Source organism: Scyliorhinus canicula, chromosome 13, assembly GCF_902713615.1.
Source record: "Scyliorhinus canicula chromosome 13, sScyCan1.1, whole genome shotgun sequence".
NCBI classification, from domain to species: Eukaryota; Metazoa; Chordata; class Chondrichthyes; order Carcharhiniformes; family Scyliorhinidae; genus Scyliorhinus; species Scyliorhinus canicula.
The window spans coordinates 36,927,390-36,937,591 of record NC_052158.1 but is presented as its reverse complement, the minus strand read 5'-3'; the positions used below and the strand labels follow the sequence as shown (position 1 = coordinate 36,937,591).

The window sequence follows — 10,202 nt, the reverse complement described above, 5'->3', positions numbered from 1 at the left end:
CAATCACTTGTCCTCCACCAATTTTTGTATCTCTCGTATACTTGACAATAGTACATTAACCTACCTCGTCCAAGTCATTAAGACATATTCTAAATAATTGTGGACCCAGCATTGATCCCCATGGCACTTCACGAGTTACAGGTTGCCATCCTGAAAATGCCCCCCTCATCCCAAGTCTCCAAATTATTTCAGTTAGACAACCCTATGTCCAGGTAATTATTTCACCACCAACACAATGAGCCCTTAACTTCTTAAACAACCTAGTGTTTGGTACGCTTTTTTGGAAAGCCAATTATCTTGCATCTAATAGTTTCACTGTATCCATCCAGCTAGTTACCTCGTCAAACTTTGCAACAAATTTGTCAGGCATGATATTTCTTTCATGAGGTCATGCTGGCTCTACCTGATTGTATTATGCAGCTCTCGGGCGACACGGTAGCACAGTTGCGTCATAATTCCAGGGTTCTAGGTTCGATTCCTGGCTTGGGTCACTGTCTGCACATTCATCCCGTGTTTGCGTGTGGTTCTTGCGGGTGCTCGGAAAACGGTTCAATTATGTTTTCTCCATAATATTTGAGAAAACGGTTCGGAACTTGTTGCAACCAAACGCACACCGTACTTCTAACAAAACAAGGGAAATTATGTAAAAATGGCGAGGGCACCTGCCTTTTCAACGGAATTATGATGCAAATTTACTGAGTACTGCAACAGCGTTTAGGGGCGGGATGGTCGACGCCGATGCTTCTAACGACATGAGCAACAGGTAATTTAACAGAGAACAATACGTTGAGCCAGTATTTCAAATAAACACGAATAACAATGTCTCACTTGAGATGTGATTCGGTAAATGGAAAGCAATTGCAGGGCTATCCTGATTGTGCGGATAATCAGGATGCAGATGACCTGTAACCCTCGGCGTTTAGAAGAACGAATGACGATCGTACTGGAAAATACTGGATCCTACGAAGACATGACAAATCGGACACGAAGAGGGCGACTTCCTCCATTGAAGAAGATAGAATTTTACTTCAGCAGAGTAGAGATTCATGTAGACAAAACAAATGTCGACGGTAAGTGCACGCATTTCCGGCAAGTCGCGCCGTGCATTTGCAGCACATCAGTGATTTCAGTCGGGCATTCTCCGGGAAGTTACAGGCCAAATTCAGTCACAATATTTGTAGATAGGAAGCCTCTCTTTCTAAGCTTATCCCTGACTGACGCTCAGCTTTACTCCCCCTGAGTTCCCTCTTGCTAGTTCCCGAGCTTGCCTGATCCGCTCCATTTTGTCAGAAATATGTTTCCGAAATACTGCGTACCCTTGGATATTCAATTTCCAGACCCAATTCCCAGACCCGGTTTCCCTGTAATCATGTTTCAGTAATTACCACCAAATCATACCCTTTTGTTTCTACTTGCGCTGTTAAATCATTAAGTTTGTTCCGAATGCTTTGTGCATTTAGATACACAACTTTCTTCTTTTTTCCACTGTTTAATTTCTCTTCTCTTCTATAATTCCTTCATGCATAAAGACATTCACTCGTTCTGTCCGTCACCTCACCTTTATTTTCCGGTAACCAACCACCACATCGCTAACTGTACTCTTATCTCCTCCTTTAATTTGGGTGTTCTAGGTACCCCGAGAACTGAATCCGCCCCCTACCCCACGCCATTCAGTTTAAAACCCTATCTACAGCCCCAGTTACTCAATTCGCGAAACGCGGTCCCAGATTGATTCAAGTGAAGACGTCACAACTGAACAGCAACATTCTTCCCCAGTACTGTTGCCAATGTCCCATGAAATCAAACCCATTTCTCCCACACCAACCGTTGAGCCATGCATTTACCTCACGGGTTTACCTCAATCTTACTGACACTGTGCCAATTCGTTCATTGCTCAGGTAGTTGGTGGGTGGGAGGAGGGGGGGGGGGGGGGGGGGGAGCTTTCGGGTGGTTTAGGTATCTGGTAGTGCAGATGGCTTTGGATTTCTTTGAACTTCGCCATTCTGATGGATAGGGTCAAGGTGGAATTGCTGAGGTGGGATAGACTTCCGCTCTCATTGGCAAGCCGGGGGCAGGAAGTTAGGATGAACATCCTGCCGTGGTTTTTATTTTTATTTCAGTGCCTAGCAGTCTTCACCAAAATGTGTTTTATGGTGGTGGATAGGTTAGTTTCATTGTTTGTGTGGGCAGGGAGGGTGCAGCGATTAGGAGGACGGTGCTTCAGGGGAGATGGTCTGGGGGCCTGGCCCTTCTGAACCTGTTATACAATTATTGCTGAGAGGATGTCGGTGCTGAGCAGGGAAACGGAGGCTTTGTGGGAGGATGGAGATAGGCTCTTGTAAGGGGTGGGGGTTGAGGGCACTGCCAACGGCACTGCTCCCGTTTTCTCCAGAGAGGTACTTATGGAATTGGTTGGTGGTGGCCACACTGAAAATATGGAGGCAATTTCGGCAGCACTTTAGCGTGCGGGCGGGGTCGAAGTTGATAATGATTCAAGGGAACATTGCGTTTGAGCCAGGGAGTATGGACGCAAGTCTTTGGGTATGGGAGGAGTGAGGGGTGATGGAAATGAAGGAAATAGTTTTAGACCCCTGGTCACGGTGTTAAAAAAACGATATTATTAAACTAGCAACATCGCAGAAAATATTTACTAAGACGCTAACGGGACTTGCTGGTTTGAGTTATAAGGAGAGGTTGGATATACTGGGATATTTGTCCCTGGAGCATAGGAGGCTTAGGGATGATCTTATCGTGTTCTATAAAATAACGAGAGGAAGAGATAAGGTAAATCGTCAACGCCTTTTCCCAAAGGCAGGGCAGTTTATAACTAGAGGGTATAGGTTTAAAGTGAGAGGGGAGAGATACAAAATGGTCCAAAAGGGCATTTGTTCCAAAGGGGCATTTGTTTCACACAGAGGGTGACGAGTGTCTGGAACGCGCTGCCAGAGGCAATAGTATAGGCGGGTACGATTTTGTATTTTAAAAAGCATTTGGACAGTTATATGGGTAAAATGAGCATAGAGTGATATGGGCCAAATGCGGGATATTGGGACTAGCTTAGTGGTAAAAACTAGGCGGTATGAACAAGTTGGGCCGAAGGCTTCTTTCCACGTTGGAAACCTCTTTGACCTCTATGATTATGAAATGAAAAATGTTGAATTTTGCCACGAACGACATGCCATGGGAAACTGATAATAAAAAATGTCTGATATGACGTGACAATAAAGTTCAAACAAAACTCAGGACACGCAGCGTCCAGTGATTGTCGACGGCGGAAGGCAGCCGGTTGAAAACCGACAAAATATAATCACTATATTTAGGGCAGGAAATTCGGGAGTACCTTCTGCAGTTTAAAGTGTATACTTTTTCCTTGGCGACTTGGAACAGAGAAATCTTTCTTAAAAGGAACGATGCAGGGATCTCAGCATTTCAACTTCTACCTGAACACTCTCTCTGAGTATATATAACATATGAACTTTTTTGATGTCTGCCTATTTACTTACTTCTTACTATTCAAATATATTGATGCGCAAGACAGATACACCCAAATACTTTGCTTAATAACGCACGTACACACAGACAGGCACACACGTTTATTGAGAGATAACAGTTAGTGACAGTTTTACAGCCACAATCAGCTTGCAAACATTGCAATATTAATCCTAAATATTCGAGTGAAATGATCGGTTTTACAGAATCTCTCATTGTCGGTTATCCCTATCACACGGCACGAATCCAGGGAGCTGTAGTTACACGACATGTGTTGAGTATTTATTTGTTCAAGCAACTCCATGACTACGTTCAACATTATTTGTGTTCACATCGCACTTCTATAAAATTACAACAATGATTCGTTATTCATACATTCCACCAGCGCTGGATTAAAGATTACGCAAAACTTGCCTCCTGAGTTGTTTGCTTTCCTTGCATGGTTGCTTTCTCCCAATCGTGCAATATGATATTCAGCTTTATTTCAATACCGTCAGTATATTCCTTTAACTTCACATTAATTTGAATTTGTACAACTTAAGTTTTTTCAACCAATCGTCCCTTAAAACCATAAGACAAAGGAGCAAAATTTGGCCAATCGACTCTGCTCCGCCATTCAATCATGGTGATATGTTTCTCATCCCCAATCTCCTGCCTTCTTCCCATAACCCCTGTTGAAGAACCGATCTATCTCTGTCTTAAAGACACTCAGTAATTTGACCTCCACAGTCTTCTGCGACAAAGGGTTCCACAGATTCGCCACTTTCTGGCTGAAGAAATTCCTCCACATCTCTGTTTTAAAGGACCGCCCCTTTAGTCTGAGATTGTGTCCTCTGCTTCTCACTTTTCCTATAAGTGGAAACACCCTCTCCACGTCCACTCTATCCTGTAAGCTTTAATAAGATTCTCCCTCATCCTTCTCAACTTCACGACTACAGACCCAGGTCCCTCAACCATTCCTCAAATGACAAGCTCCTCATTCCAGGTATCATTCTTGGGAACCTCCTCTGCACCCTTTCCATGGCCAGCACATCCTTCCTTAGACACTGGGCACAAAACTATTTAAAATATTCCAAATGGGGTCCGACGAGAGCCTTATATGGCCCCAGAAGTACATCCCTGGTCTTGTACTGCAGCCGTCTCGACATGAATGCTTCGACTGCATTTGCCTTCCTAACTGCCGACTGCACCTGCACGTTAAACTTTTTGTAATAAATATTTTTACTCAAGGCATTTTCATATACACGAACAGAAGCAGAAGAACAACCAAACAAGTAAACAAGCAACAACAACTCCCCCCCCCCCCCCCCTCCCCTGACGCCCGCCCCTCCTCACAGACCGCCTTCCGCATTTTAACACCGCACCCTCGACCCCCTCCCTCCTTTGATGACCTCTCAAACCTTAAAGAGAGCAATATACGGCTTCCAACTCCGGGTGAACCCATATGCCGACCGACCCAAGTCGAACTTCACCTTCTCAAGCCTCAGGAATTCTGCAGGTCTCTCACCCACACTCCCGCTTTTGTTGGCTTTGAGTTCTGCCACCCGAGCAAAATCCGTCTCCGGGCTCTTAGGGAGGGAAAGGCCAAAACATCGGCCACTATCATCCCCATGACCCCCGGGTATTCCGACATCCCAAAAATCACCACCTCCACACCCAGCACCTCAGACATAATGCACGATAACCCCTGACATAACCCCCTCAGTCCTGCACGCACCCAGAACACGTGGGCATGATTCGTGAGCCCCCCCCCCCCTTCCCGGCTTGCCCCCCACACCCCCCCCCCCCCCCCACCGCCACACATGTGTACTCTACACACACAAATAACCTGTTCCTCGCCTGCCTCATATGAGCAGATGTAACACTTTGAACGAGGATGCGTTTAACCTCCAGAAAGCCTTTCCCACGTCCCAACTCCCACCTCTCTTCCCAGCTCTTCATCCTATTCCGTCGTAATTTCCCAGACCAGGGCTCGGTCCCACTCTATCCTCCTTTTCATGCAGCACCAGGAAAGGACAGAATCACTCTCCTTCCAAAGTCCCGAACCTGCCGGGACCTAAAGCCATTCCCGCGGGGCAACTCATACACTTCCTCCAAGTCCTCCAACTCTGCAAATTAAACACGATAAACAAATTGCAAAAGCGTTAAATCCCAGCATGCTGCAAAACCTTACATCCCAAAACCTTACATCCAGCCCCACCGGTGCAAACCTATGGTTATTACAGATTGGTGCCCACATTGAGGCGTCCTCCAGCCCCAGATGCTGCCACTACTGCCCCTAAAACCTTCGGGCGGGCACCACCACGGAGTACTCAGCAGAACCGAACAATAAGGGCGCCAGCAACAAAGCCCTTAAACACGCACCCCTACATGGTGCCATCTCTATCCATCCCCACAACCACCCATCCCCCACCACCCATTATCTAACCAAAGCAATATTCGCCAAACCCTGAGGGACATCACTAGTCTCCTGCTGCCATTCTGAAAAATACCCCTTTAGCCCTTCTCTCGGCCTTCTGCCAGTCAGCCAATCATCTATCCAAGCCAGTATCTTACCCTTAACACCATTGGGGTTTAGCTTATTTAATAGCGTCCTAGAACTCACCTTATCAAATGCTTTCTGGAAATCAAAATCGATCACGTCCACTGGTTCCCCTTTGTCAAACTTCCTTGATATCTCCTCAAAGAACTCTAGCAGTTCTAGCAGGTCAGACATGACCTCCGCTTGATCAGGCCGTGCTGACTCATTCCAATTTTATCATGCACTTACAAGTACACCGTAATCTCATCCACAACAATAGACTCTAAAATCTTATCAATGACCTAAGTCAGGCTAACGGGGCAATAATTTCTCGTCTTCTGCCACCCTCCCTTCTTAAACGGGAGTGTTACATTCGCCATTTTCCAATCCTGCGTAACCGCCCCTGCCTCCAGTGATTCCTGAAAACTAGCACCAATGCCTCCACAATCTACTCAGCCATCTCTTTACAGCCCGAGTGTGTAGTGCATCCAGACCTGGTGATCCACCTTCACACCTTTTCGTTTCACCAGAACCTTCTTCTTTGTGATGGCGACTACACACAACTCTGTCCCTGATTCTCCTGAAGTTCTGATATTGCATTGGTGTCTTCCACTGTGAAGACTGATACAAAGTAACTATTCAGTTCCTCTGCCATTTCTTTGTTTCCTATTACTACAGCCTTATTTTCCAGTGGTTCAACGTCTATCTCGCCTCTTTTACCCTTTATATATTGAAAATAAACTCTTGCTATCTTCTTGTATATTAATAGCTAGCTTACACCCATATATCAGCTTCTCACCCAGCACCCCCCCCCCCCCCCCCACCCCCCACTCCGCCCGCTGACAGCTTATTGTTTTTTTTGGTTGTCCTTTCAATGCTTTTAAGTGCTTGGCAGTCCTCTGGCCTTCCACTAACCTCGCCACATTGTGTCTTTGATCTTTCGGTTTTCTGCTGGGCTTAACCTCTTTCGGCAGTCATGGATACCTCGTGCTCCTCTTGGCATGTTCCTCCTACATGGGATGGATTTTTGTTGTGCCTCCCGAATAACTGCCATAAAACCCTGCTCTTGATGTTCCACTGTATTCATTGCCAGGCTCTCCTTCCAATCGTCCATGGCCAGCTCCACCCTCATATCTTCGTAATTGCCTTTATTCAATTGTAATACCGTTACATTTGATTCTACCTTCACCCTCCCAACCTACAGGGTAACCTCTATCGTGTTGTGGTCAGTTAAGGGTTCCATTCACCTTGAGTTCTATAATCAGGGCTGCCTCATTAAACATCACCAAATCCAGAATTACTTGTTCCCTAGTGGGCTCTACCACGAGATGCTCCAAAACAATCATCTGATAGACATTCCACAAACTGATTTTCTTGGGATCGGCTACCAACCCGACTCCTAACGCCGTTGTTTCGCTATTTATGTCTTTCTGGTGGTTTTGTACCGCTGTCAGTGTACTGCAATTTGAAGGATGTATCGAAGGTGGTAGCATGCATCTCTTGAAAACTGGAATTCAATGACTTGTTTTATCCTTTCAAAGGATGCTGACGACATCACAAATCATTTTCTGGATCTGCTAGTGTTCGTGTACAGGATTTCAAAATTCTTCATTCCAATATAGGCAAATATAATGTTGACCGTTATTTCGAAGGTAATGGAGTATAAAAACAATGAAGTCTTGATAAAACTATACAAGACACAAGGGAGACCACACGTGGAACACTGTAAACATATATGGTCACCATACATAAGTAGACATATACTGGCACTGGCATGTACACTAGGTTGATTCCTGGTAAGGAGGGATTTTCTTAAAAGAACAGGTTGCCTGTGGCCACTGGTGTTTCAAATGAGAGGCGGTCTTCTTCATTTATATATGATTCCCACCCTTGGCATGGTAGATGCTGACAATGAGTTTCCTCTTGTAGGATGGTCTGGGATCAGAGTAAGGAGTCACCCTTTTAAAACCGAGATGAGAAGGAGTTTATTCTGTCAGAAGGTAGTGAACCTGTGATATTCTTTACCGTAGGGAGCCGTGGAGGCCGAGTCCTCAAGTGTGTTCATGGCTGAGACAAACAGATGTTTAATTATCAAGTCAAGCAAGGGTTATGATATGGTGTAATGGTAGCACTCTGGGCTTTGAATCAAGCGATCCGAGTTCAAAGTTCAGTGGGACCTTAGCAATAGTTTGCTTCGAGCAGAACGGTAGCACAGTGGTTAGCACTGATGCTTCACAGCTACGGCGTCCCTCGTTCAATCGTGGCTTGGATCAGTCTGTGTAGAGTCTGCCCGTTCTCCACGTGTCTGCGTGGGCTTCCTCCGGGTGCTCTGGTCTTCCTCCCACAAGGACGGAAAGACATGCTGTTCGGTAATTTGGATTATTTGGAGAGGATGTCATTGAACGGCGGAGAAGATCTGATGAGCTTCTGTGTGCTCCAAGTCTCGTGAAGCTGAAGGATATCAGACTCTTCAAATTTTACCCACAGTATGTTCTGCATCTGCTCTTGTACATTTTGGACTTTGACACGAGGGATTTTGATACCGAGTTGCATTCGGTAATTATACCTGAAGCAGATTGTGTGTGGTGAGGGCTGGAAACAGGAACTAAGGATGTCTCATTTCAGTTAATTAACTTATGGCCAAACACAAGCATGTGAAATTGGACGTTTGGCAAATATTAAGCAGGAGCCTTCAGTTTCTGTTTGCCCCCCACCCCCATTAAGGGGCAATTTGGCGTGGTCAATCCACACACCCTGCACATTTTTGCAAAGTGGTGGTGAGACCCATGCAGACACGAAGAGTATGTCCAAACTCCAGGCGGGCAGTGACTCGGGGTCGGTATGGAGGGTGGTCTACGGCATGGTGAGACAGCAGAACTGGGCCACAGTGCCGCACTGAGCCAACAGCTTCGAGTGAAGTGCTTTCTGCAGCGCAAACGTGAAAAGATTAAACCCAGCAGTGCCTGGAATAAAACTAGCCGTTGGGAGAACAACAAATGAGCAACGTCGTTGTTAGGTGTGGACGGGGATCGAACCCGCGATTTTTGGTTTACGAGACCAACGCCTTCCCACTTGGCCACCACACCTTCAATGCATGCGTAGGTTTACTCCTGTGACTACATTCTTGCGTTACGGAAAACAGCACGTTACTCTGAACAGAATAACTTGCATATCAATAATAAATTAGTTCTAGTTATATGGGAAATGCATTTTTGTCATTGATTGAAATTAATATTCATGTTGCATCCGGGCAGAATTGTCACGAACGAATGCCGCCCAGAAAAACGAGCCAAGCAAAGCATGGATACCTTCTTCGAATGACCATTTTGGGGAAACAATCGAAAGCTCTGAAAGGTTGCGCCCAAAGACTGCTATGGGGATGGGGCGGTGTGTGGACGCCTGCCAAGTTGGCGGGATGCAGGGACGAGGTGCGGTTGAAGGCCGGCTTGTGGAATGAGGGGGCTGGAACCCCCAAAGCAAAGTATTGGAACAATAAGTGTGGAAGCTCTCTGATTCTGCGCACTGCAGACGCGAACCGCCTCAGTGAACAAACTCTCCTCGAGCACCGGTCTCTGGCTTCCGCAATCTCATCTCAATTTATTTCACCAAATGTTCGGATTTCCTGGACGCCAAGAAGACTTCCTGATATGCGGTAAGAAAAATGAGTCAGGTAGTTAATTACAACAAAGGCTTCTGCGGCAGTTATCCAATGACATGAAGAAGGAAATCATGCCTCGTATTTCTCTGGTCATTCGTAAACTTTTCCCTACGATGGTTTCAAAGAACAATGAACCAAAATGGCTCAATGTTGTGTTTGGTTCGTGTTTCGACCTTCCGAACAAGGCGGTGCTCCTTCTCCCAGCGTACAAGCAGAAACGTAAGCGGGAGAAACCGGGTAAGAGGGCCGTACAGTGAAGAGCTACTTAGTCTTGGAGACAGTGGAAAGGCCATATTTAAGAACTCAGCGACTAATCTAAACGAGACTGCCACCACCGCCACAGACGACAGCAGCAATTGTGTGGACGACTGCGCACCAAAGAAAGCAGTATGTACGTTACCCAACTGCAAACCATGGCTTCATCGAATTGATCACCAAGATCTTTATTTAACTTACCAGAAATGTAAATCAGCAAATCCACAGTCGAAAGGGAGAATTGTGATGGCAGGCCTATGGTTTCCTTTTAGATTCGAT

At 45.9% G+C, this 10,202-nt stretch overlaps 1 non-coding gene across 1 annotated transcript; it reads right to left on the bottom strand.

Moving 5' to 3' along the window:
* Positions 1 to 9,024: 9,024 nt before the first annotated feature.
* trnat-cgu lies at positions 9,025 to 9,096 on the bottom strand. Its single transcript has one exon. It is a non-coding gene; the product is annotated as a tRNA-Thr (tRNA).
* Positions 9,097 to 10,202: the final 1,106 nt, after the last annotated feature.